Source organism: Aquila chrysaetos, chromosome 20 (genome assembly GCF_900496995.4).
Source record: "Aquila chrysaetos chrysaetos chromosome 20, bAquChr1.4, whole genome shotgun sequence".
NCBI classification, from domain to species: Eukaryota; Metazoa; Chordata; class Aves; order Accipitriformes; family Accipitridae; genus Aquila; species Aquila chrysaetos.
In genome coordinates this window covers 22,588,947-22,610,923 of record NC_044023.1, presented here as the reverse complement: position 1 = coordinate 22,610,923, position 21,977 = coordinate 22,588,947, and the positions used below count along the sequence as shown (strand labels likewise).

At 42.4% G+C, this 21,977-nt stretch overlaps 1 long non-coding RNA gene across 1 annotated transcript in view; it reads left to right on the top strand.

Annotated features, from left to right (window-relative positions):
- Positions 1 to 13,393, top strand: part of LOC115333394 — a 62,855-nt gene extending 49,462 nt beyond the window's left edge. Inside the window, exons 4-5 of the long non-coding RNA XR_003920777.1 lie at positions 3,715 to 3,717; positions 13,084 to 13,393. This is a non-coding gene — a long non-coding RNA (uncharacterized LOC115333394). The remainder of the gene's footprint in view (positions 1 to 3,714; positions 3,718 to 13,083) is intronic.
- The last annotated feature ends 8,584 nt before the right edge of the window (positions 13,394 to 21,977 follow it).

The following is a 21,977-nucleotide window of genomic DNA, read 5'->3' as shown; positions in this document are numbered from 1 at the left end:
TTTCTCCTTGAGTTGCTCCGCTGCCTTTGATATGATTTCAGGCAGAGAAATGGATTACTTATTGGTAAGGGTGACAAACGCAGCCCATGGGATCCTGCACCATCCCAGTGGAGGCAGCTGGCTCCTGCTGGGATGCAGGGCTGAGCTGGCAGTAAGTGAAATGAGCCGGGTCCCAAAGCCCAGCGTTATTCCTAACCTGTCAGAGTTGAAAGATTTTTGTCGTAGTCCTGTAAAATGTGATGTTATACAGGTGTTTCAGCTTCTGCTTAAAGGTTAAATCAAGTTTCTGTTCCTTGCAGTAGTTGAAGGGGGGAAAGAAGGTGGCTCAGAATCCCAAAGACAGATAAAGACAATATAACTAATTCAAAAAGAATAAAAACGTCTTGTGGTGATTAAAGCAATCTTAGAATTTGAGAGGGCTGGGAGGAAAGCAACCTTGTGCCTGGTTTTTGGCTGCCTAGGGTTGGCAGTTGGTGTTGGAGCATGCCTTGAGTACCATTTTACAGCTTCTGTCTCTATGTCCAAGTCTTAGTGAAATGAGTTTTAGGTCCGATTTTAAGTCCTGAAAGTTCATCATTAATAAGGCAGCATTTATTAGGTGGTTCCACACTAATTGGGATTTTCATGTTTCTACCCTATTTTTATAGCACTTAAAAATCTTTCTTTATTCTTCAACCTGGAATGCATTATCACCATTAATGTAAAATACCAATGAGAATGTGTAGCATGCTTCTCCTGGTGACGCGTATAACATTTCTTACAAGGTACGGACTCAGAAAATGTGAAAACGTCCGTACAAGGAAACGCACGAAACTTTCCTCGAGGTTGCGGTGAAGAGCACGCTCCTCGCGCAGAGCTGCCGCACGCCCTGAGCAGCGCGGGGGGTTACCCGTGCTCGCCGGGGGCTTTAGATGCAGACAAATAGCTTGTACAATGAGCTTAAAGCTGTTGACCTTCAGGGCACGGTGGAAGGCTGGTGTAGAGACTTTGCTGTTGTTCTATGAGAGAGCATTATAAGCGTTGGGAGAAGTGGGAGGATAGATGTTAATATTTTTTGTTCTTCCCTGGAGCGCTGCTGTTCGGGTTTCGAGGGGCGGTGTGTGCCGTGCTGGAGGTGGGTATCGCTATATTTAGAGTTTGTCCCTGGTATCCATTCAGGATGATCAGGTGTCTTTATATCCATCTTATCTGGGAATCAAAAGAAATGAAAAGAGAATTGAGGCACCATTCAGCCGCTGGGTTTTTTTTTTTTTTTCTTTTCATACAAGGAACCAAATCCTATCTTACTGTTCTGGCATAATGGATATAAATACATCGCAGTGTATCCCTGCTCAGAAATTTGGCCTGGTATCTTTTGTCTGATACAGATATTTACGTTTTCACTTTATTTTCAATTACGTGATAAAGGAGAAGCCGACCTTCGTGTATGCCTTCCAACGTGCTTTTCATTTGTGCTATTTGTTAGAGTTGAAAGGGGAAACTTTTGAGTAGAGTTGATGAAATATATTTTGCTGCAGTATTAGCTGGCTGATAATTTAACTTTTCTTATTACATTATGCTGCTAAGCAACATTTTAACGGATTGTAAGTTTCCTTTTTCGTATGGGTGCCTGGAGAGCATGTACAGTCTTTATAATACGCTTTAAATCTAAATAAAAAGTTACGTATATAGCACTCTAAGTCTTCATAGCACTTTAATAGATTTATTTAATCATCCTTTATGAGCTAGGCTAGCAGTTACTGCCTCCCTGTTACCAAAGGGGGAAATGATATATCAGGAGACGGAGTGACTTGCTTTGGTCAGGAGAAATGTCACCGAAGCAGGAGAGCTCCCAGTCAACGGTGTTCTCGGGTGGGAGAATCTCCGGAGCTTTAATCGCTCCGGTTTTGCGTTAGTCCTCACCACTGGTTCCGTGCAAGCGTCGGTCCCCGCTGCCCACCCGGGGGTCGGGCTGTAAGTGCTTAACGCACCGTCACGCAGGGGACGGCTTTGCAGGAGGTAAAAACTGCAGTCGCAGGTCTGCACTGATTTTCTTCATCGCGGGGTCTGACTCGCGCTTTGCAAGTTCTGTCAGAATAAATTAACTGCTAATTTATCATCTAGTCAGGTGAGTCCCGAATAGGTTTGGAAATCCAGTTCACGTCATGCGTATTTCCTATCTGATTCATACTAAATACTTAGGGGTCCTGCGTACCAGTGACCGCGGTCACCTGGGCAGGATTGTTTAATAACCTCATGCAAAACAAAATGGAAGCAGATACTTAATGAATCAAAGTGCACTCAGATTAAATGATCAGAAATTCCTAGTTAATCACCAGAAAGGAAACTAATTAAATTACCATTCAGCTTTTATGGGGGCTTTGGGATGGTAAGCTAAAATAGGTCCCTTCAATCACTTTTTTCATTAGATTACACAGGCATATTCAAGGTTAGTGAAGATAAATGCAATGTTCTTTGCTTGCTCTTGAAATTATAGTATTTAAATAGCGTTTTATGCTTCATCACCTAATACTAAACCTGAGGTATACTGGTAAGAAGAAGCCATGGCAGAGAAAGCTTAACAGACAGGCACACAGAAGAAAGGTGAAAATTGTGGTATATATGAATCAAGATTTAAAAGACTTTCATTTAATTATTATTTAAATTTCTAATTGGATTTTGCCTTAAGGAATAATGTAGATAAGTGATACTGGAAAGTGAGATGCTAATTACCGTGTTGGCTCCGGTCCTTTGGAAGCACAGCGAATGGCCGTGCTTCGGGCACCACGTGCGATTAAATGTGGTGTGTGGATGTCCCGCTGCTCCGAAGGCCGTCGAACACTTTCGATAGCCAAAGGGGAAAAAAACTGTGATTGCGTATTTTGTCAAAAGTATAGGATATTAGTAGCAAAAGATCAAATTCTTTTTTTGGCAGCTCTGTGTCCTTAGGAGACGCCAGCGTGGCTTTGTGGTGACAGAGCTTCAGCAGGTAGGTCAGGTCCTCATGCGCGGGAACTGCCTCCGCTCCCCGCCGAGGCTGTCAGCGTTCAGGTTCTCATCCAGCAGGTACTGCCTGTCTTTGACTTTTTTCTTTTTTTTCCTTTTTTTTTTTTTTTTTTTTTTTATCCCTGTCAGTTATTTTAATGTTGAAGGAAATGTTTTGTCAGGGGTTCTAAATTTAATATATTGGGTGTCAGTGGCAGCAGCTCCCGCTGAGCCGTGGGAAGGCAGAGGAGATGCTCCATCTTTCCTGCCTCCCCTCTGCCACCTCCCGTCCCCGGGGTGGGGAGCGGTGCTGGCCGCCTGCTCAGCACCCCTCGGTCCCGATGGGCCTCTCGGCTGGTTCGATGCTGTAGTTCTGTTGCCAGTGTAGAGGCATTTTCCCTTACTTCGAGCAGTAGCTACTCATCAGTGTGACATTTTTGAGAGGTAGCACTGCTATTTCAGGGATGGGAAACAAAGACGCTGTAACCCCAGGAGGTGCTCGCAAAATGGAAGGGAAATCTCGCAGTGCTTCACAGCCAGAAGTAAATACAATTCTGAAATACATAACAACGCCTACAGATAAGAAAGAGTAATAAATCTTAGTTTAAGCATGGGTCTAAATATTTTGGTGTTCCTTTTTTTCTTTTTTTTTTAATTTAAAAAAAAAGGCAAACCTTTACAGGCTCACAAAGGTAACAGAAGATCCCAGTGATATCCTTTCAGTTCACTGAAAGGGAGGATTTTCAGAAGAAAGTGAAATCAGTGAAATCCTTTCACTTTCTTTCTTAGCTTTTTAACATCCATACCCAAGGTTTCTGACACCCAGAACTTTCTCGAAAAGCTAAGAAAAGAAAACACAGCTGCAGGATTTCAAAGCAGGTCACAATCAAGTCGAAGTCATCTAGCTATAAAATCTGGGGTCTTTTCATTCACTCTGAGGTTTTCCCACAAATGGAGATACTGGAGAGACATAAGGTCATATAGATAGCTTGTTAAACTGATGCAGCTTTACTTACAAGAATAGTAAGTAGCCTTTTGCAATGAATGATCAACTGTAACAATATTTGCTAGCTAAAGTCCACAGAGCCTTGAAGTGTTGCTGATTTTGTTTTCTAGTGATATTGGTAATTACGTTTACTTTGCCAATTGGGATCATATCATCATTAAAATAATTAGTACATTTCCAGATACTTTGATATATCTAAAAATTTTCTCTATAAGCCTGAGAATACAAACATAGAAGACAAGAAAGGAGCATAATTACATTATTTTTCAATTTAAATATTTTTAGATCAGTGTCAACATTGGGAGAGGGGTGGCACATGGTTTTGAAGTGGAGCCGAATAGGCCTCGCTGAGTTACAGAGGAAAATACTGTCTCATTTTCTTCAAATAGTGGGAAAAAGCCCTGGAGGGAAGCTCTGGAGTGGGACTGTCAACTGGAGCCTTCCTCACCTCCAAGACCTCCTTTCCAGCTTGCACCTTCTCAGAAGTACAGGTGCATAAGAATGGCCCCAGATGTTCACCCAGGTGCAGGTTCTGCCTTCTTGAACACCCGCTGTTCCTGGGGAGGTTCTTGTCGTCCAGGGAGGATGCCCAGGAGCTACATCTTGGCTCCCCGTTGCCTCTGGAGGTGATTTCTCTTTTTGTCTGCCTGGGAGGGATTTTGGAGGGTTTTTTCTAGATGGTTCTTTGCTTTGTTACCAGAGCAAAGTAATTACCAAACTCTGCCTGTGGAGTTTGGGTGAGCCCATCGTTTTGGTGACCAAGAACTGATGATAGTCTGGAGGGATGAGGGATTATCCATGTTAATCCATCAAACAAACTTCCCACCCACTTCTTGCAGTAGGGAGAAACTCTTTTTGGATGCACGTTCAAATATCTGATTATAAAATAGAATTTGTGTAGTGTGGTTTCCACAATCGCTTGCTTTAATGATGTGGTTTACATTTCCATAGTTTTCAACCATCTTCAACGGTAAGGAGCAGGGAGCAATTAGCAATTAGTTAGCTCAGCAATTTCTGGGAGAAGGGCATTCTGCCCCCCCCAGGGGGATGCTGTACCCTTTCTTCAAGGAAACAGGCAGATTCTGCTTTGAAACTTCCCGAGGACCACGTGGCGCTTGGGATTTACGGAGCAGACGCCATCCCGGTAGCTGCAGACCATATGCTCCTGCAGCCGCTCCAGATGCTCACCCCCCCGGTCCCTCCGGGGGCTTTGTGGCCAACAACCGTCCCCGCTGACCGGCAGCACTGATGGAGGTGGTCAAAACCTCACCTGGGGTAGGAGACACGGCCGTGAACCTGTGTTAACCCTTCACAGGCTGCCTGGGGCACGGGGGTCCGCAGCGGGTCCGCTGATCCCGAGCTGTCTTCCACCTCCGGCTGCAGGCTGGGTGCCTGTCCGGGTGACAGCTCTATAAATCTGCCTTGCCGAAGGGCACCGACATGTAGGATTTCCTTCACGTGCTAAAAAGTGGATTCCTGCATCCCTTTGGATACTGAGATTATACCCAGGGGCCAACGAGTGTGAGCAGAATAAAACCTCATCAGAACGTAGGAAACGAGGAGAGGTATTCCAGCTGATGATCCCTCCGTGGTTGTGCCGGCAGTGGGCTTGTCTGAGGACCTGGAATCTGATTAGTTACTTGTGGCTCATTGAAGCAAAATTTTGCTTCATGATCTAATTTCTCACATGGTTGGTGTTTGCCCTGTATTGCTGACATCTGGCTTCGTTTAAGTTTAGTGGAAAACCATAGCAATAGACATTAAAGCATCTGTGATGAGTAGAAGGGCTTTTTCCTGGTTTGATATGTTCTTCATTTTGTAGTAGCAGTAGTTCATTATGGCAGTTCACAGAGGCCTAAAAATGATGATTTCTGTATTACTGGTATTGTGGTGGTGCCAAAAACGTAATCACGGTCCAAGAATATGCTGTTAAAATTGTGAAAGAAAAATGTGTTGATACGGGTTTAAAAAAATAACTTGGATCTTAGTCTGATGGAGTTTCTGTAGTGGAAAAGAAGAAACAACTAATAGCCAGGAACAAATCCAAAGGGGTGAAAGTAACAGATCTACATCCCAGCAGGCCCTAAAACAGACTTCTTCAAATTAACCTTCTAATCTGCATTGCAGCTTTCATGTTTAATATTAGCTGGGGCCAAGGGGGCATAGCAGCCTCAACTTCTAATCCAAAATAATCTCTTTCATGTTCAGTGTGATCTTACTCCCAGTTACTGACTTCAGAGCCAGGTCTGCGATGAATTAATTGCAGGATGGCTAAATGTCTGGTGATTTTTGTAGTTGCCTTCCACCGTAGCTCGAGGCTATGGCTTGTGTTTTAGGCTTTTGATCATGTACTGATTATTTTGTCATTATTTTGTGAATCTTCCAGTATCCTACTGGAAGGCCCAATTAGACTAATTAAGATATGCAGAAGGAAAAGCATGCAGGTACCAGAAGCGTCCAAAGAAATGGTACTGTCAACTAGTGATGATCACAGTGCTGCTGTTAAGAACTGCAGTTCATTATTTTCCTTTCAAGGCACCAAATCAGGTTTTGGGAAAAAAAATAATACTGCAAAACTGCAGTATTAGAAGGTCTGTAGATGCATTTTGCGAAGTCGTAGTGCCATATTAAGTTATGTTATTGTTAATTATACAGATGTAGGTGAGAACATTTGTACACTCCATGCAAATATTTTTGAAGGCAATTTAGCCTCATTGTGGTTTTGTAACATAAATATTACCGTGTATGCTGCTCTACAGGGTGAAAGAAAACTCAGTCCAGTGAAGCTCTCAGGCTGGTATAAAGGTTAAACTAAAGCTTGACGTTGCATGTTCAAGAGGAGAAGTGGTATGGTGAGGAGCCAAGAGGAGACGTGTCTGCCCCTGGAATGCGAGGAAATATCATCCCGAACCTTCTCTGGGTGAGGTGGAAATGTGTGTACTGGGAGGGGAGACGGCTGTTGGTATCTCACCTGCCTGTATGTAACTCGTGTTGCGTTGGCACTGTGAAAACAAACCTAGAGGTGGTCAGTGCCCAAAAAGCTGCAGCCTGAATAGGCAAGGAAGACCTTTTAGAGAGGGAAAAGAGAGATTAAGACTTTGATCCTCCAGCAGTTTTCAGAGGTGCTTTATGCAGTGCTGAATCCATTAGGTCTCTTCCCAGACGCCAAGGGGAAGTACAAGGGAAAGACTTTGCTGGTCCAGGCTAATCTGTGAGTTGTACCAAGATCACAGAGACCCTAAAAATGGATGTAAATGTTTGGAGATCTCATGCAGTGCCTTAATGAAGCCTTCAAACCTGGCTGGCGCTTGATGTGGCAGTCGGCCTGAAGGTAACTGATAGAGGTGATTGTGTGGGAACTTTGTCTGTAAAGGACGTGGCAGAAAAGAGAATAGCTTGGCTAAATATTGTGAGATGGATTTCAATCTATATGAATGATTTTATATTAATGCGATACAGGTATTAGGAAATTATATTCAGAATTATAGGAGCAGTCCTCACCAGTACATTCATATCTTTATGTCTTTAGTGACTTCAGAGTAATTCCCAGACAGGTGTTACACAGAGAGTCTTCTGAAGTTTTTGGCAAGCTAACAATTACAAAAATAAAGGAAATGTCGGTTTGGGGAGCTGTCAAAAGAATGATGATTTTCCCTGATTGCACTTGTCAGTTTACTTCACGTTATTGCAAGGAGGCAAAATTGAGGCAAACCGTCACTGGTGACTTCTTATGTCGACCAAGGACTTTGTCGTTTTTTGTCCTTTGCGACTGTGAAAGCAAGGGTTGAGCTCTGAACACAAAGGTCCTATTGCTTCTTCCTCCTGCTGCTCAGCAAGTGAAGTTTGAGCAAAAGCAAAACAACAAATAAAAGGCTGGGAGAAGGTGTGTAAAAATGATTCCTGGGGAACTCTCCTGCTTGCTGCCCTCAGAAAGATCAGTGAGATCATTGATAAAGGGGAGCAAAGCAGGGCTTTTGCGTTAAGTGACTCTAAAAGAAATTTTGGGTGGGCAGTGGGAAGAGAAGCCGAACAAGAGGCATCAAAATAGGAGCATTCTGAGAAATATTTCACGTGGCTGGTCAATAGTGGGTGAGCAAGGGGGGCTGGGGAGAGGGGCTGACCGTGGGCAAGCAGTGGTGGCTGCCAGAGCCCTGCCAAGAGGTTTTGAAGAAAGGCTGAGGACAACTTTAGGTGATGTGCTGGAAAGCTGTGGCAGAGTGAACGTGTGTGTTGTGCTGTTATCTGCTCTCCTGAGCTCCGTCAGCTCTTCTGCCTGCATATCTGATTGTGCCAAGTGCTGCCTGTGCGATAGAAAAATTACAGGGCTGCTGTGCTGAATTATTTTTCTGTAATGTGACCACGGTTTTAACAACAGGAACTCCTAATGGCATTTGTGCTGTAACAGCCGCTGAGATTTCATCCCCTGTGCTTCGTGGACCTCCAAAGAAATCCACTGATACCAGCAGTGGACATGGGTGGGCTGATCATATAGACCTTGTCACTTTGGGTTTTGGTAATCAAAAAAAAAAAAAAAAACTGCTTTCAAGGATTTATCTGTCCGAAATATTTCCTCCGCCCCTGCCCCCAAGTAAAATTTTCTTCCAGGTCTTTTATTTCCTTCCATCTTTGCAAGGATACCAAAAGGAGAATTAAAACAAAACAAAACAAAGTCAGAAATTCAAACATTCCCTAAAATTGCAATAGCAAGACATTTTTAAGAAATAAAAACGTTCCTCTTTAAAACCTGGAGACGGGAAGTTATCTAGAAACACACATTTTGAACAGAAATGCCTTGGGTTTTTTTCCCCCCACCTGCTCTCAGAGGAGCTGGGGAGAGAGGGGATGCTCTGGGCAGTTAAGGGTTGCAGGATGCTGTTTGGAAACGCAGGGTTTTCCCTTGGGTTGCTGCTGCCAGTGCCTTCAGTACCAGAACAAAAAGGACAGTAGACAATCTTAAATGGTTGCATGCTTGAAGTGCCTCATTTTATTTTATTTCCCATTCAGAAAAGATATTTGCAGGGGAGTAAAACTGTTTAGGAGTCAAATTCTCCTTGACAGAAGCCAGCTGAAATCTTTCTGTTTGTTTAACTCAGAGGAATGGAAGCAACAAGGTTCCCTTACATCCCATGCATGCTACTACTGTCGCTTCTACAATGGGGAAAAAAAAAATTAGCACACACTGAAATTTCAGTTGAATTGCCAAAATACTTTTTCAGCAGATCACTTCTATGTGAAGGATACCTGGAAATTATTCTTCTGGCAATTGATCTGCCATCAGACCCGATTGAGATGAAGAGGGAGATGCCCAAGAAGGAGTTTGAATGGTTGTTATATATTACAGAAACACACGAGTATGAAGTGTGCTATATGACCCTTTCAGAGGGTCTTTTATAAGGAGATCCTGGTTTGAGTGACCTGTTGAATAGTTCACTAATAGGCGCAGTCCTGAGGTGGCTTAAACTAGAGTTGCCCCAGTGATGTCAATATATATCCCTGGAGAGTTCGGTCCCCCACGTGAGCCAGCAGCGTCTGCACTGGAGTTGGTGTGCGACAGGGTCTGTAAATCACGAGTGAGTCCAAGGACACGAGTAAATGCCGTTAGACCAAGTTCATGGTAATTCTAATTTCCATTCAAAAGGCTTGCCTAGAGAAAGCTTTATATTTCAAATAATTGGGCACTTGAATCCAGTTCCTAAAACACACACGCTTCTTTCTTTATTATCTGAGGCATAGTTTAAAGCAAAATTTCACCTTTTCTAACATTAAGGCAAGTTTGAAAAAAGCCTTTCCTTTGCATATACAATGTTAAACTGTCCACAGACCTGGTGCAATGTGACTGATTTGAGTTTGGCTTTTTTTTAAAAAAAGACATTTTACATAGGTTTGGGTTCTGACTGATGGCACTTTTAGCAGGAAATTTTTTTGTTTGTTTCACTGTAAATTTTCCTATAACACCGGAAACTTTCTTTTTAAGAAAGGTTTTGAATACGCCATCAGTGTCTAAAATGCACTTAAAATACAACTTCCTTGTCTGACTCGTGGTGCTCAAAAGTGTCACCTCCCAGCTGTGCTGGCTCCGTGGTTGTGTCCGCACGGCTTTCCTCGCTCCGCCTCTGCTTGTTTGCCAAAATCTTGATGGACTCTCTGGACTACATCCCTGTGCCGTGGGTAACAGCACACAGCTTTAGGGAGAAAGGGGGGAACTCCCTGCCACGACTGAGGGTAAGACGGCTTCGCCACGGTACACCTGTCTCTGCAGGGGGAGAACTAATTCCTTCATGGTTTAATGGCATTTAAGTGACTCAAATGGTTTCAGTAAATGAAAACATTACAGAGATGATGTTTGAGAAAATGCAATAGAGCATAATGGAGTTAACAGTTTCGTAAATGTCACCTTGTTATTAACAACACAGGTAAAGGTAGTTTTACAAGGGATTGCGTTATCATCTGGCCTGTGCAATGCTGCATGTGCTGCGCACTATGTTTAGAAACGCTAATATTAATCTAATGTGCTCTTACATTACTGCACGCAAGCCGGTGTAGTGCAGCCAGTTTCCTTACTGGTGTGCCTGGCAAGACTGGTGCCTGCTCCAGCGGCTGCATTGCATCGAGGGGCAGGTAGAGCACGTTGCCCGTCCCCGTGTCCTGCTGCGGACTGTGAAGCGGGGAAGGAGGGCTGCGGGTTCTCGTGCCGTTTACTGTTCCGTCTGCGGCATTTGACCGTCAATCTATTGGCACGTCGGAGTCTCGAGCGCAGCTATCGTAAGGACAAGTAAATCTCAAACTGTTTAATCGCTTATTGAGAACCTTGTGCGCAACACGGCGCTGGCTGGCGAGGAAGCGGTGTCAGGAGCTGGCTGGGTCCCTGTGGTTCCAACCGGCTGGTCTCCGCTGGCGCTGAGCGGAGCCTTTAAGGAGGTGTAGCCCTCAGCGGAGAACAGCTCTCTGATAACTTTGCTGGGCTTTTTAATCTCGGAGCCCTGCCAAAGCATATTCCCAAAGCGGGAGGTCTTGCGGTAGCTGTGTCTTGAGGAGGTGAAGGTTGCGAGTGGTCGCACCGTACCCTGAGCGAAGCGTTTACTTCGCTGTGCTGTGCCAGAAGGACGTTCGAGGGCTGAAAAGACCCGGCCCTGGTTTCACCCTTGCTCCTCTGAAGATGCTAGCGGTGCTGGAGGTATTGACCTGCCTTTGAGAGACCGTGGTTGTGCAAAAAACATCTGTAAATGCTCTTTTCCTTGCTCTGAGTGAAGCCCTCTTTTCAGCTTTGCCTAGGAGAAGAGGCACACTTGAAATATCACAAGTCATTAAATTAATTAGCTAATGTCTAAAAAGTGCTTTGAAGAGGAAAAGCATTAAATAAATAGGAAGTAGCGTTAACATTATTTTTAATAAATATAAGAGCACATTCCATAATGAAAGCTTGTGTGATGAAGTACGTTTCACTGTGTATTATTTTCCCATGCCCCTTAACAACAGAAGAATTAAGAATCTTTCTCATTATTTCAAAATTAGTCTTTAGGCACTGTAGAGAGCTCAGACTTTTATTTCCCTCAAAAATAGGTTAAAAATTGTATTCAGGCATTTTTATATTTTATACTTCAGGAAGATGGAGGGCAACATGACAATAATCTCTACCATATACCCTCCCCTCAAATACATAATGGGGCTGGAGAAGCATTTCTAAAGAACCACTCTGGTTCTGTATTGAAATTCCGTCAAACTCCCTTGGAATAAGATACAAAGGTGGATAAAGAAATCTGGATCACAGTGATAAGCTCCTGAAGTGAAGGCCAGGCACAATAGAGTGAAAAGCAGAAGTGTTATGTAAGTACATTATTTTAATTGAAAAGCAAAATGTCCTTACATTTCTTGGGAGCAGATTGTGTCACGGACTGTAAGGGAATACAAAAAGTGAGGGCTCGCCTTCATCTCCGTGTATAGACTGTCTTGCCTCATTGAAGTCAATAGGATTTTTTTGCTTATTTAAATTAGACTTTGGATTTCACTTCTCAATTTTCAGCATTTTGATCTAAGTGAGGGCTGCCGTTTCTTCATTGGCCATCTTTGACTCAAAAGATGGTCGCGAGATGCACTTGTTAGCTTCTGCTCGGCACATTTTTGGAAGAGAAGTTGCAGACAGTAGATAGCTCAGTCTTTGGAGAGATCCGCTTCAATTGGAGATCTTCCAAAAAGCTGTTTTGCCGGTGCTAAGTGGCCTCTGTCAGCCCCGGCTTGGCTTCTCCTCCTCGGTGCAAGTTGGTCGCAGCGGTGTCTGCATCTCCCGTCCAGCGCTCCCAGCGTCACCGTGTCCTGTGCCTCCCAGCACAGAGGAAAGTCCCTTGCTGGGTTAAAGAAGATTTCCAGAGCAGCATCTTTCCTGAAGCCCGACAGGCCCAGGAAGGCCACTGGGGCTTTCTCAGAGTGCTCGTGTCCCTCGCTGGAAGGAGGAGCCGCTCTTCTTGCCCAAAGCACGGAAGAAATCACAGCCTGGGCTGAGTCATTCTAAAAATCTCTCATGTATTTAGCAATTTTGTGGCAAGAAACCACTTTATATAGCACATGCAAGTGATTTTTTTTTTTTTTTTTTTTTTGTTCACTGAAATACATTATGAGAAGATCCACGGTGTATGTGTGTGTAAATAAGGCAACAAGTGAGAAGAGGGTTTCTGTTTAATTTTTGATCGCTGGAATAAATTTCCCACAGCAGCTATCAAGAAAACCTGTGCTTTCTTGCTTAATATTTTCTGAAAAATATTAGTTTTAATTTTTTTCTGGTTGTTTTTTTCTCTCTCATGTCTTATTTTCCTCTTTATTCCATTTACTATAAAATGTCAAAAAAATTATCTACTTTTCAAATAATGACTTGAAATTTTGAAGAAATATTTTTCCCTCCAAAATTTCATCTTTCAGGAGAGATATGTCGACAACTTTGTGGGAGAATGAGGAGGACAGGGGAGTTCTCGTAACCTCTTCTATAAGCGTAGGCATGGTTTGGCGTCAGTCTCTTTGTGGACCCAACTGGCACATCATGTATTTCATCATGCCGATCGTTCTTCTTGTAGCCGTCCTTGTTCTTGCCCTCTAGGATTGTTTCTGAATGTCTCTCTTTACAGGAGCGATCGCATACAAAACCGCTGTGAGGATAAAGACGACTGCTTGCGGAGGTGGAGGGCTGGGGTCCTCCATCCCCCCTGCCCCGGCAAGCCCCTGCTCTGCCGACACGCAGCGGCCGCTCAACTCCGTTATTGCCGAATATACTTCTCCGAGATGAGACGTACCAGCAGCTTCATGAGTCATTTGCCATCCTTTGCGAGCACTCGCTCGAATAACCTTGCACGGGACTTTCCAGAGAGCCAAAGCTCAGTCGGAGGTCATCCTTCCAAAAGCCAGGCACCTCAAGAATCAGCGTATATATACGTATATATGGCCTGAAGAGTTAAATCAGTGGCTTAAACTATTGCACACAGCACCAAAGATTACAGTTGTTTCAAATAACGCTGTATTATGCCCCATAAATTCAGTAAGGTGACCCAGGAGTGTTCATTAGAATTTATTTTAGCCGCACTTATTGTCACTTAACAGACTAAACAAGAACTGATGGCTCTTCGAGCTGTAATAGTAAATTATAGTTATGGCGAACACAAATGCCTCATTACATCTAGTCAAGGTCTATTTCCCCTTTATAGCGATAACTGTAGGAAAGCATTGTTTTTAATTTATGAATAAGGATGCACAGGAATCTTTGCTTTCCTATTTACATAAACACGGTAGACAATTAATCTTCTGTAAAGTAACCAGAGTGGTGTTTAAAACGTACAGACTCCTTCCAAAACGCATTCCAAAATGCCTACGGGGTATCCGTATCGTAGGGTGTTTTAATGATAATCTGTTACATAGATGAGTACAAACAGCAGGAAAATAGACAATTTATTTCTTTTTTCTTAAGTCTAATTTTATGCTATATGATCCTTTCAGTGAAAACTGATGCGTGGATTTTTATTTGCTAAAGTATTGGGGTGAAAGTTATGTCAGAGTAATAGGAATAGCTAAGGTAGCAAAATATGATGAATTTTTATTGCAGTATTACTCATCTGATTTCCTCTATGTGAAATGTTCTTATGATTTTCAAAAAAATCTTTTATACTAATGTTGTGGTATAAATAATGGAGTGATGGAGAAAAACTGAACTTGTGTAAGTGTCAAGATTAGTCCTGCTTGATAAGCATCTTTTGGGTTTAATAGTTTACTGTGTTCTTGATATATTACCTACCTATATTCTGCTTGACAGCCGTAAGACCTACACAGGTTTTGGGTTTGGGTTTTTTTGTTGTTGTTGTGGTTTTTGGGTTTTTTTTATGCATTATAGACAAAACAGAGGGAGGTGCAGCCTGTATGGGGAGAGAGGGCAAATGCAGGTAGCCCAGCAAAGGCTGATATGCAAGGCCCTTTTTTTGTTTCATTCTTCTTAAAAAGGCTATTTGTGTTCACAGATATTTAATTAATTTTAACAAGTAGACAAGCACGCAGGTCAGCATAGAAAAGGAACAAATTAGCAAATATTCTGAGATCAGTAATTGTTCTATAGATTTTTGCAGAAATTGGCAACTTTGGCCAAAAATCTTATTTCTCAAGCTGTTGCATGAGCCAGAAAGAAAATGAGTGTGGTTTTCAGGGCCCATAGCAAGGCTTCTGTGTTCCTAAGGAGGCAGGGAGAAGATATTTGCCTGTATGTTGAATGCGTTTCACCTTGATGTCCTTGACCAATAACAGGGACAAACTCTAAGATGTTAAAACAAAAATGTTTGCACATACTGACTGTGTTTCAAGAAAAAAATAATTTTTGCAATAATTTTTTTTTCTGCTTTCCCCTAAAGGTTTGTATTTTTCAGATCAGACCTTTAGCTTGATACTGTCCCCATTTCAACCTATTTTATTGTTGCTGCAAGAGATAAATTTTAGATACTGCCCACATGAAATATCTGATACTATTTTTTGATTCCTTGGACATGGCACAGTTGTTCTTTGCCCTCTGTAGGACTTTTAAGATCAGTAACTCAATGTATCTTTCAGGGCATAGCTATTTTTTGAGATGAATTGACTTCCAAACATTACACTGAACTGATCTTTTCACATGGAGACTCTTGCCTGTATGTCATCCGACAGAAAGTAATAAAATGTGGAGTTCATAATAAAATGCAAAAAGTGTTGGCAAAATGTAAAAGTAAATTATATATACACTATATTCAGCAGGGCTTGGTGACTTGCTGCCAGTTGGTGGATTTGGTCCTTTTCTCCTGAAAGATCTTGACGCTAAAAAGTTAGGAGTTCTTGTCACCTCTTTGGGTAATCAGAGAAAAATTGACTTTTGGAGTTTTGTGGTTCCAATTTTAACATGTAGTTTTACAACTTGACGTTTTGTTTGCCTAAAGCAATGAAATCAGTGAAAAGTAGCCTGTGGATTGCATTTGGAAATCCAAATGAAAGGAGTCATTCATAATCTTTTATCTCAAGAGTTCTTCAAATTGTTGTTATTTTAGAACCCAGTTCTTTTTCAGAATTCTATAAATTTGCTGTCTTTATTCTGGACAGTGATCTCATCATTTAGGTTGGTGCCATTGACGTTCTTATTATTTCTTTTGGTAACTGAAAAGTTTAAAAAAGTTCCTGTTTCCAGAGGAATAGTGTCCTAAAAAGGCATTTACAACTTGTCCAACTGCTTTCTGGTGATATTCCTGACGTTCACCTGCGTACTTGGGAAAAACCTTCATCACTGCCCTGGCCCTGTTCTAGCTCAGTCAGTGGCAAATTCTCTGTTCACGCCACGGCTGAGCAGTTTTTAAAGTTTTAGTATGATTTGTGAAAAAAAACAGTGAAACTGAGTTAACAAAATGTGCTATCAATTAAGGAAAGCAATCAATGGGGGGGGGGGGGGGGGGGATTGAAGAGAGAAAATACATGGAAATGCTTTAATTTACTTGTTCTTCGTGCCAGTTACATTAGTGTTATGTGCAGTCACGCAAGGTACAAAATTAACGTGCAAATGTCACTTTGTCCTGAAAATAATGCCCTGGAAGTGAAATGTTTCCTGACAAGAAAATATCCAGTGCATCAGCATTTAAGTTTTTGAGGGAAGATTCACAAAATACTTTTTTGAATACCAAAAACCCCTAACTTTGGTACTTTTTTTAAAGTCAGACTGAGTTGCTATCTTTGTATCCTGGAATTAAATTAATGCAAATGATTATTTTGCTTTTCTTAATAACTGCAAATAATTCCAATTAATTCAGACTATCATAATTCACCCTGCTTCACGCAGAAGCCTTCTGACGCTGCAGGATGCATTACACGCCAGAGCTTTCAGCCTGGTATTGATTGATTCTTTGCAGTGGACCTTAAAAATCCATTAAGGAAGAAGTTAGAAGATGTGAATTAATTCTAAATCCTTTGTTGGTATGTGCAGCTGAAGAAAGCCTTTTCAAAACCATTAATCATAACTCAAAATAGATTGCTAACTTTAGAATAAACTTTACAGTAAATTGGAGGACAAATCCAAGTAAGGTATTTAAATCCACTGTCCCAATGCGCACTAAGAGTTTTCTCAAGTGTTTTACTGAATGTGTTTTCAATATTTTTCAATTTATGTTGTTCTGATAAGAATACGTTGATATGCAGCCGTCTGTGCCAAAAATGAAGATGATGATTGCTATTGAATAGATGTGTCACCAGTTTGGAGGCATCTGAAAAGCAAAACCAATAAAGCTTGCCGTCTCCTCCCAGGTAACACCATTAGTCAGGCAAAACTTCATTTGGAACAGAAATTCCCCCCCCCCCCCCCCCCTTCTTCTGAAATCCTCACCCTTTATTAAAATTAATTTGTATTGAATAGTTCATACACCCACTGCTCCCAACAACATCTCAATTTTAGAATTGAAGTTACAAAAACTTTAAATTTAGACTGAAACACAATAGGAATGACGCCTGAAGAACTAGGTGGTATTAAATAGGCACAGAGAAACCTTGACTGAAAGAATAGCTGCAGATTTATTCAAACTGAGCTCTACTTACATACTTTGTGTTTACTAAAGCACGTAAAGCAAGCTGTCGCTGGTTTCTGTGCGTGCGCAGGAGGAGCCCGCAGCCCGACCTGCCTTTTCTGGTGCGTCCCCGAGAAGCGTCTCCGAAGGGTCGATGGCTTCGGGGGCAATCCCGAGTCCGTGGCAAGGCTCCCTGGCTCCCGTGGCCCCGGGTTTTCATGCAGGGTGTTGGGTTCCTCCTGGCCTGCTGCCTCAGTCTTCCAAAACCCCCGTCTGCTGTCGGTTTGTCCTTAAACCATGTGCGTTATTACAGTCTTGTGCGAGCAAGGCGTAAGGGAGCTGTACCGAAATATCACAGTTCCCGTGTGGTGACACTCTTGTGTTTGAGCTTCGTTGCGTCTCCACTGTTCGTTGCTGTGTCATTTAACGGCTGACGGTTTCACACTGCTTAAAACATACAGCTTTGGTATAAAAAAAAAAAAAAAAAAAAAAAAAAAAAAAAAAAAAACAAAAACCAAAAAAACATTTGGCAATTTTTCCTTTGTCTCCTAATGGAGTACCCTGCTTAGGCTGGGCTTGGCTTTGTCGTTGCAGTTATTATTCAAGGTTTACGTCAAGGACGTTTTGGTAAAAGGGAGATCCAGCACTGGTGGCAGAGTTTGCGTCTTTTCTGAAATGGAGTGGTTCAATTTGGTTAATTGGTTAAATTTTTCTTTCCCCTACTTCGATAGTTTGATCAGCCCTGGAGAACAGGACTGTTAGCATAACAACTAGGAAGAACTGTGGATCATCATGATACACGGGAATATTTTTCCTGAAATTGTAAATTCTTTTCCAGTGAGGAAAATCAGGAACTGCATTTTCTAAAACTTGAAGGTGAACTTGAAAAAACACTGAAAATATTTTCATTGTTCCCCAAAGGTCCCATATACAGTAGTAAATTGCTAACGTAATTGAAATGAAACTGGTGAGCTGTGTAATAAAGATTAATCCTTCCCCACTCCGAGAACACGCAGTACCTGAGACAACTGCTCTCATTTGAGACGTGTAACATCGAAGCACCACAGTTAATTTCCAGGTGGTTACTAAATTCATTAGTGCTTTATGTCAGTTTGAGAATAAATTTGCATGTTGATTATATATATTTAAGTGTGGAGCAGTCATACAGCATGGGGTAGGCTGGGTGGGGAGCCGCTGAGCCTGTCACTTATTGTGATATGTTCTTATATAAATTTATAGAAAGCTTGAATAACATCTTAATGCATGTTTGGAAGGAGTTATTAAGCCACGCAATTTGTGAGTTAAGAAAAGTTACTCTGAAGAATTTTACAGGAAACGTGGTTTTGGAAAGAGGAGAACCGGTTTCCCGTCTCGTCACAGTGACACTCGTTCCCGTCTCGTTATCCTGGTGCAGCGCCCTGCGTCTGATGGACTGTCCTGGCCGCGCTGTGGGCAAGGCAGCGGAGAACGGGACCAAAGGCACTGCGACGCTGGGGCAATCGCTCCCATACGCTGATGCAAATAGGGCAGCTCAGAAATGCAAGGGGCAAAAATGAAGTGTTCGTCTCGTGCTGGCACACCTCTGTAGCTTCTGACCCTGCAGGCATCCCCAAATACGTGTCTTTACTCAGCTAATCGCAGGAAGGCGTCAGATGAACGCACGTGCACACCCGTTTACCGAGGTGTGTCTTGTATCGCCGGTCAAAACTGGTGTGTGTTTGGCCAGAAAGACTGGTACTGATCAGACTGAGGTAAGGGACTTGTTTTAATACTTTGGGTCAAGCTTGCTTAGACTGTAATAGGTGTTGTGGACCTTATCCAAGAGCTGCTATTGATTGCAGTGGTTGTTAGATCAGGACATACACTGAATGCAGATTATCGTGAGCAGCAGAGCCCCTGAAGTTTTATGTACTACGATAGATAGGAGTCCACAGTTTTAATCCCCTAACAGTGTGTTCTATGGTGATCATTAATTAAAATGTTTTAGAAATGTTTTAGATATATGTAATTTGAAATGTCACTCTGTGAACTGTCTCAAAAACTAGATTTTCTATTAGTGATTTTTTTTTTTTTAAAAGTTCTTGCTTTGGAAAACATGCAACAAGTTTTAAAGGACACCATATAGCACCAGTTATAACGTAGCATCCATAGTAGCTATATAGTAAAAATGATAGGACTGTTAAGCCAGACTTTATTATTTCTGCAGAGATTTGCTTTCCTTAATTTGCATAGAACTGTCTTTGGTTAAAAATTGCCAGTCACAAAAGTACCTTGGTGATATTTTTTTGTAGCAGTCATCATTTCTTCTAATGGGAATATATCTTATGCAAAGGTTATCTTTTTATTTATTCTAAGTGTAGTCTTTATTTTATTGATTGCTTGTATCTTAGTGTATTCAATTAGAAAACTGTATATCCTGCTGTGTTATAACTGTTTGTAATTTAGCTGCTATACTACATTTCTGTTAGTGCAGGTCTAGTTGGGGAATGAAGATGTGTGGATTCTTCTATCTGGAACAATTTTTGTGCAGCTGGAATAAGTTCTGCACTAGAGAAGCTGAAGTTTCAAATCTTAGATGTCTTGTAATCAAAGGACAACATTGCTATGCATTGGGCAGAGCTGAGTAGAGAAATTTTTTACAGTGTTTGGGTGTGCTCTAACCTCTTCCTAGCAACTGTTGTCAACTGCATTCGTTTATAACAACAATTATATTTATTCATTTTTGTTCATTTAAGGGATACTCTATGACAAGTCAATCAGAACTAAGCAGAACACCCTGAAATTCAGGTCTTACTCTGCTTGTTTCACAGACCACTGTTCTTCTCTAACTTTTCTAATTCTAGTAAATAGATGAGAAATTAAATAGTTATATCAAAGGTCACCTTTTATTCACAGTTATCTTTTAGCCTCTAAACTAACTGCCTGAAGTCAAAAGTCATCTGCACTGCTTGTCTTTGGCTATGACAGTATGCACATCAAATAGTGAGAAATCACACTGGCTTTTTTTAGCCACATTAAAAAAAAAAATCTCAGGCACTTTCCATGTGACTGATGTTGCATTACCGCTGACGTGTGCCAAGGTAAAGTCCAAATATATTGCTGAGTAGCAGGAATAGACCCCAAAAAGCCTCCGTCTGTCCTTCCTGTAGATCTGTGAGCGCGGTGGAAGCTTGCAGCCACTTCTAGGCAGGGCAGTCCTCGACGCAGTGGGGCCAGGAAAGCCAGGGCTGCGACGCCATTGAAATTCTTGGGGGAAGTGAGCGAGGAGATGATTTGTAGAGCGTAATTAATTTGACAAATGCCACCTTTCTCTCTTTTTTTTGTGTATTGTCGTTGAATAAATGGCCGGTTTCTCCTATATGTTTGACATTTGCAACTTCTACTTCGCAGAAGGTTCTCCGGGAGCGGGAGCTGTAGATGCACGCAGTGTACCAGCCACGCGGGCCAGCTGCAGGGACCAGCCCTGAGTCCCTGTCACTCTTTAGAGCGTTTATTTTGCTGGTAGTATTAGAGGTTTTTATTTAGCGTTTGACCGGGCAAAGGCCAAATGGCAGTAACTGTTTCGGTTGGGTCAGGTCCCTGTGTCTTGCTGCACGGTGGCGTTTGGCCCCGTTCATCTCAAGGAAGGGCGGAATATCTCCGTTTAACAGGATTGCTCATTTTACCGAGGCAGGGGAGCGTGTGCTGGGGGCATTCCCTTCCCACCCACAGGTCTACCTCCCTGTGCACTGTTTCGTGTCCTGCCAGCGAGGAGAGCTGCTGCACAAATCCAGCGCAGAGGGTGGTTATACAAGAGCTGCATTGCAGCACGCTGCACCAGCTCAGCCGGGAGCATCTGCCAGCAGCACCTCGTGTGACAGCACTCCACGCTCTCACCAGTTCGTTTCCATCACCTGGAACAGGAGCTCTCAGAAAAGGTGCTGCCCCGTATAACCATTTGCAACAGGTTGTTAACACCAGTGGGGGTTTTTGTTTGTTTGTTTTAAACTTGGCTATAAATACTCTGATGAATTTTTAATGCAAATGCAGAATTCTGATTTAAAGCAGCAGCGACTGGATTTGTTCTCAAAGTTTTGTGAATTCTCTGACGGGTTTCTTAGCACATCCACCACTAATGATTTTTTAAATTCTTTTTACAGTGCATGTGGTCTGTTTTTCTGGTCGGTAATGGGTATTGACTACTTCCTTCACTTTTTTGTTTATTAGCTTCCAGTCATAAAATTTGTACAGACAGTTGCTTATGGTGTGACCTTTACAAGTGCATCCCAGTAGTCTGCCCATTGTCCTGGAAAACTGTCTCCTGTGAAGCTCTATAGTTGTTATTTAAACTGAGCTTTTTATAGACTTGCAATGTAATCTGCATTTCCCAATACTGAATGCACTTAGAAAATGCTCTGTGCTGAGAGCAAATTGCCTTTGTTTTTGAAGCTCAGGGACCTGCTTTCTCATGCCTTGCAAAGCCAAGCAAGTTGCTGTGGTCCATATCCTCAGCAGAGCTCAGCAGATCAGGCTTTTGCTTGGATTCCTGGTCGGGAGCTGGATGTAACCAGCTGGTGAGTCTGTTTACAAGTTTGAATATATTTCTCCCATAAGCCTTCTAACCCCGATCGATCTTCGCTAAAGGAACTGGCAAACGGCACGAGCAGCATCTGCCCGAGCACTGCGGAGCTCCAGCAGGCAGGTAAGCCCCCAGCACACAGCTGGGGGACTTACAGCTGGCCAGATGTTCACAGAGGGAGGAGAGGTGTCACCGGCTGGTGTTGAAAACACACACAGGGTGGTGAGCCTTACCAACAAGCTCGGTGCCAGTAACAACCTCCGCCGCAATAACTGGCTTACGAGATTCTCTCCTGACTCATAAAACCAGTGAGCATCTTGTTCAGGGAACCCAGAGCTCTGGCATTTGATAGTTTTTTCCTTAAAAGGTATTTTTTTTAAAGGCTAAAACTGAAGTTTATGGGGTTATCATGCTT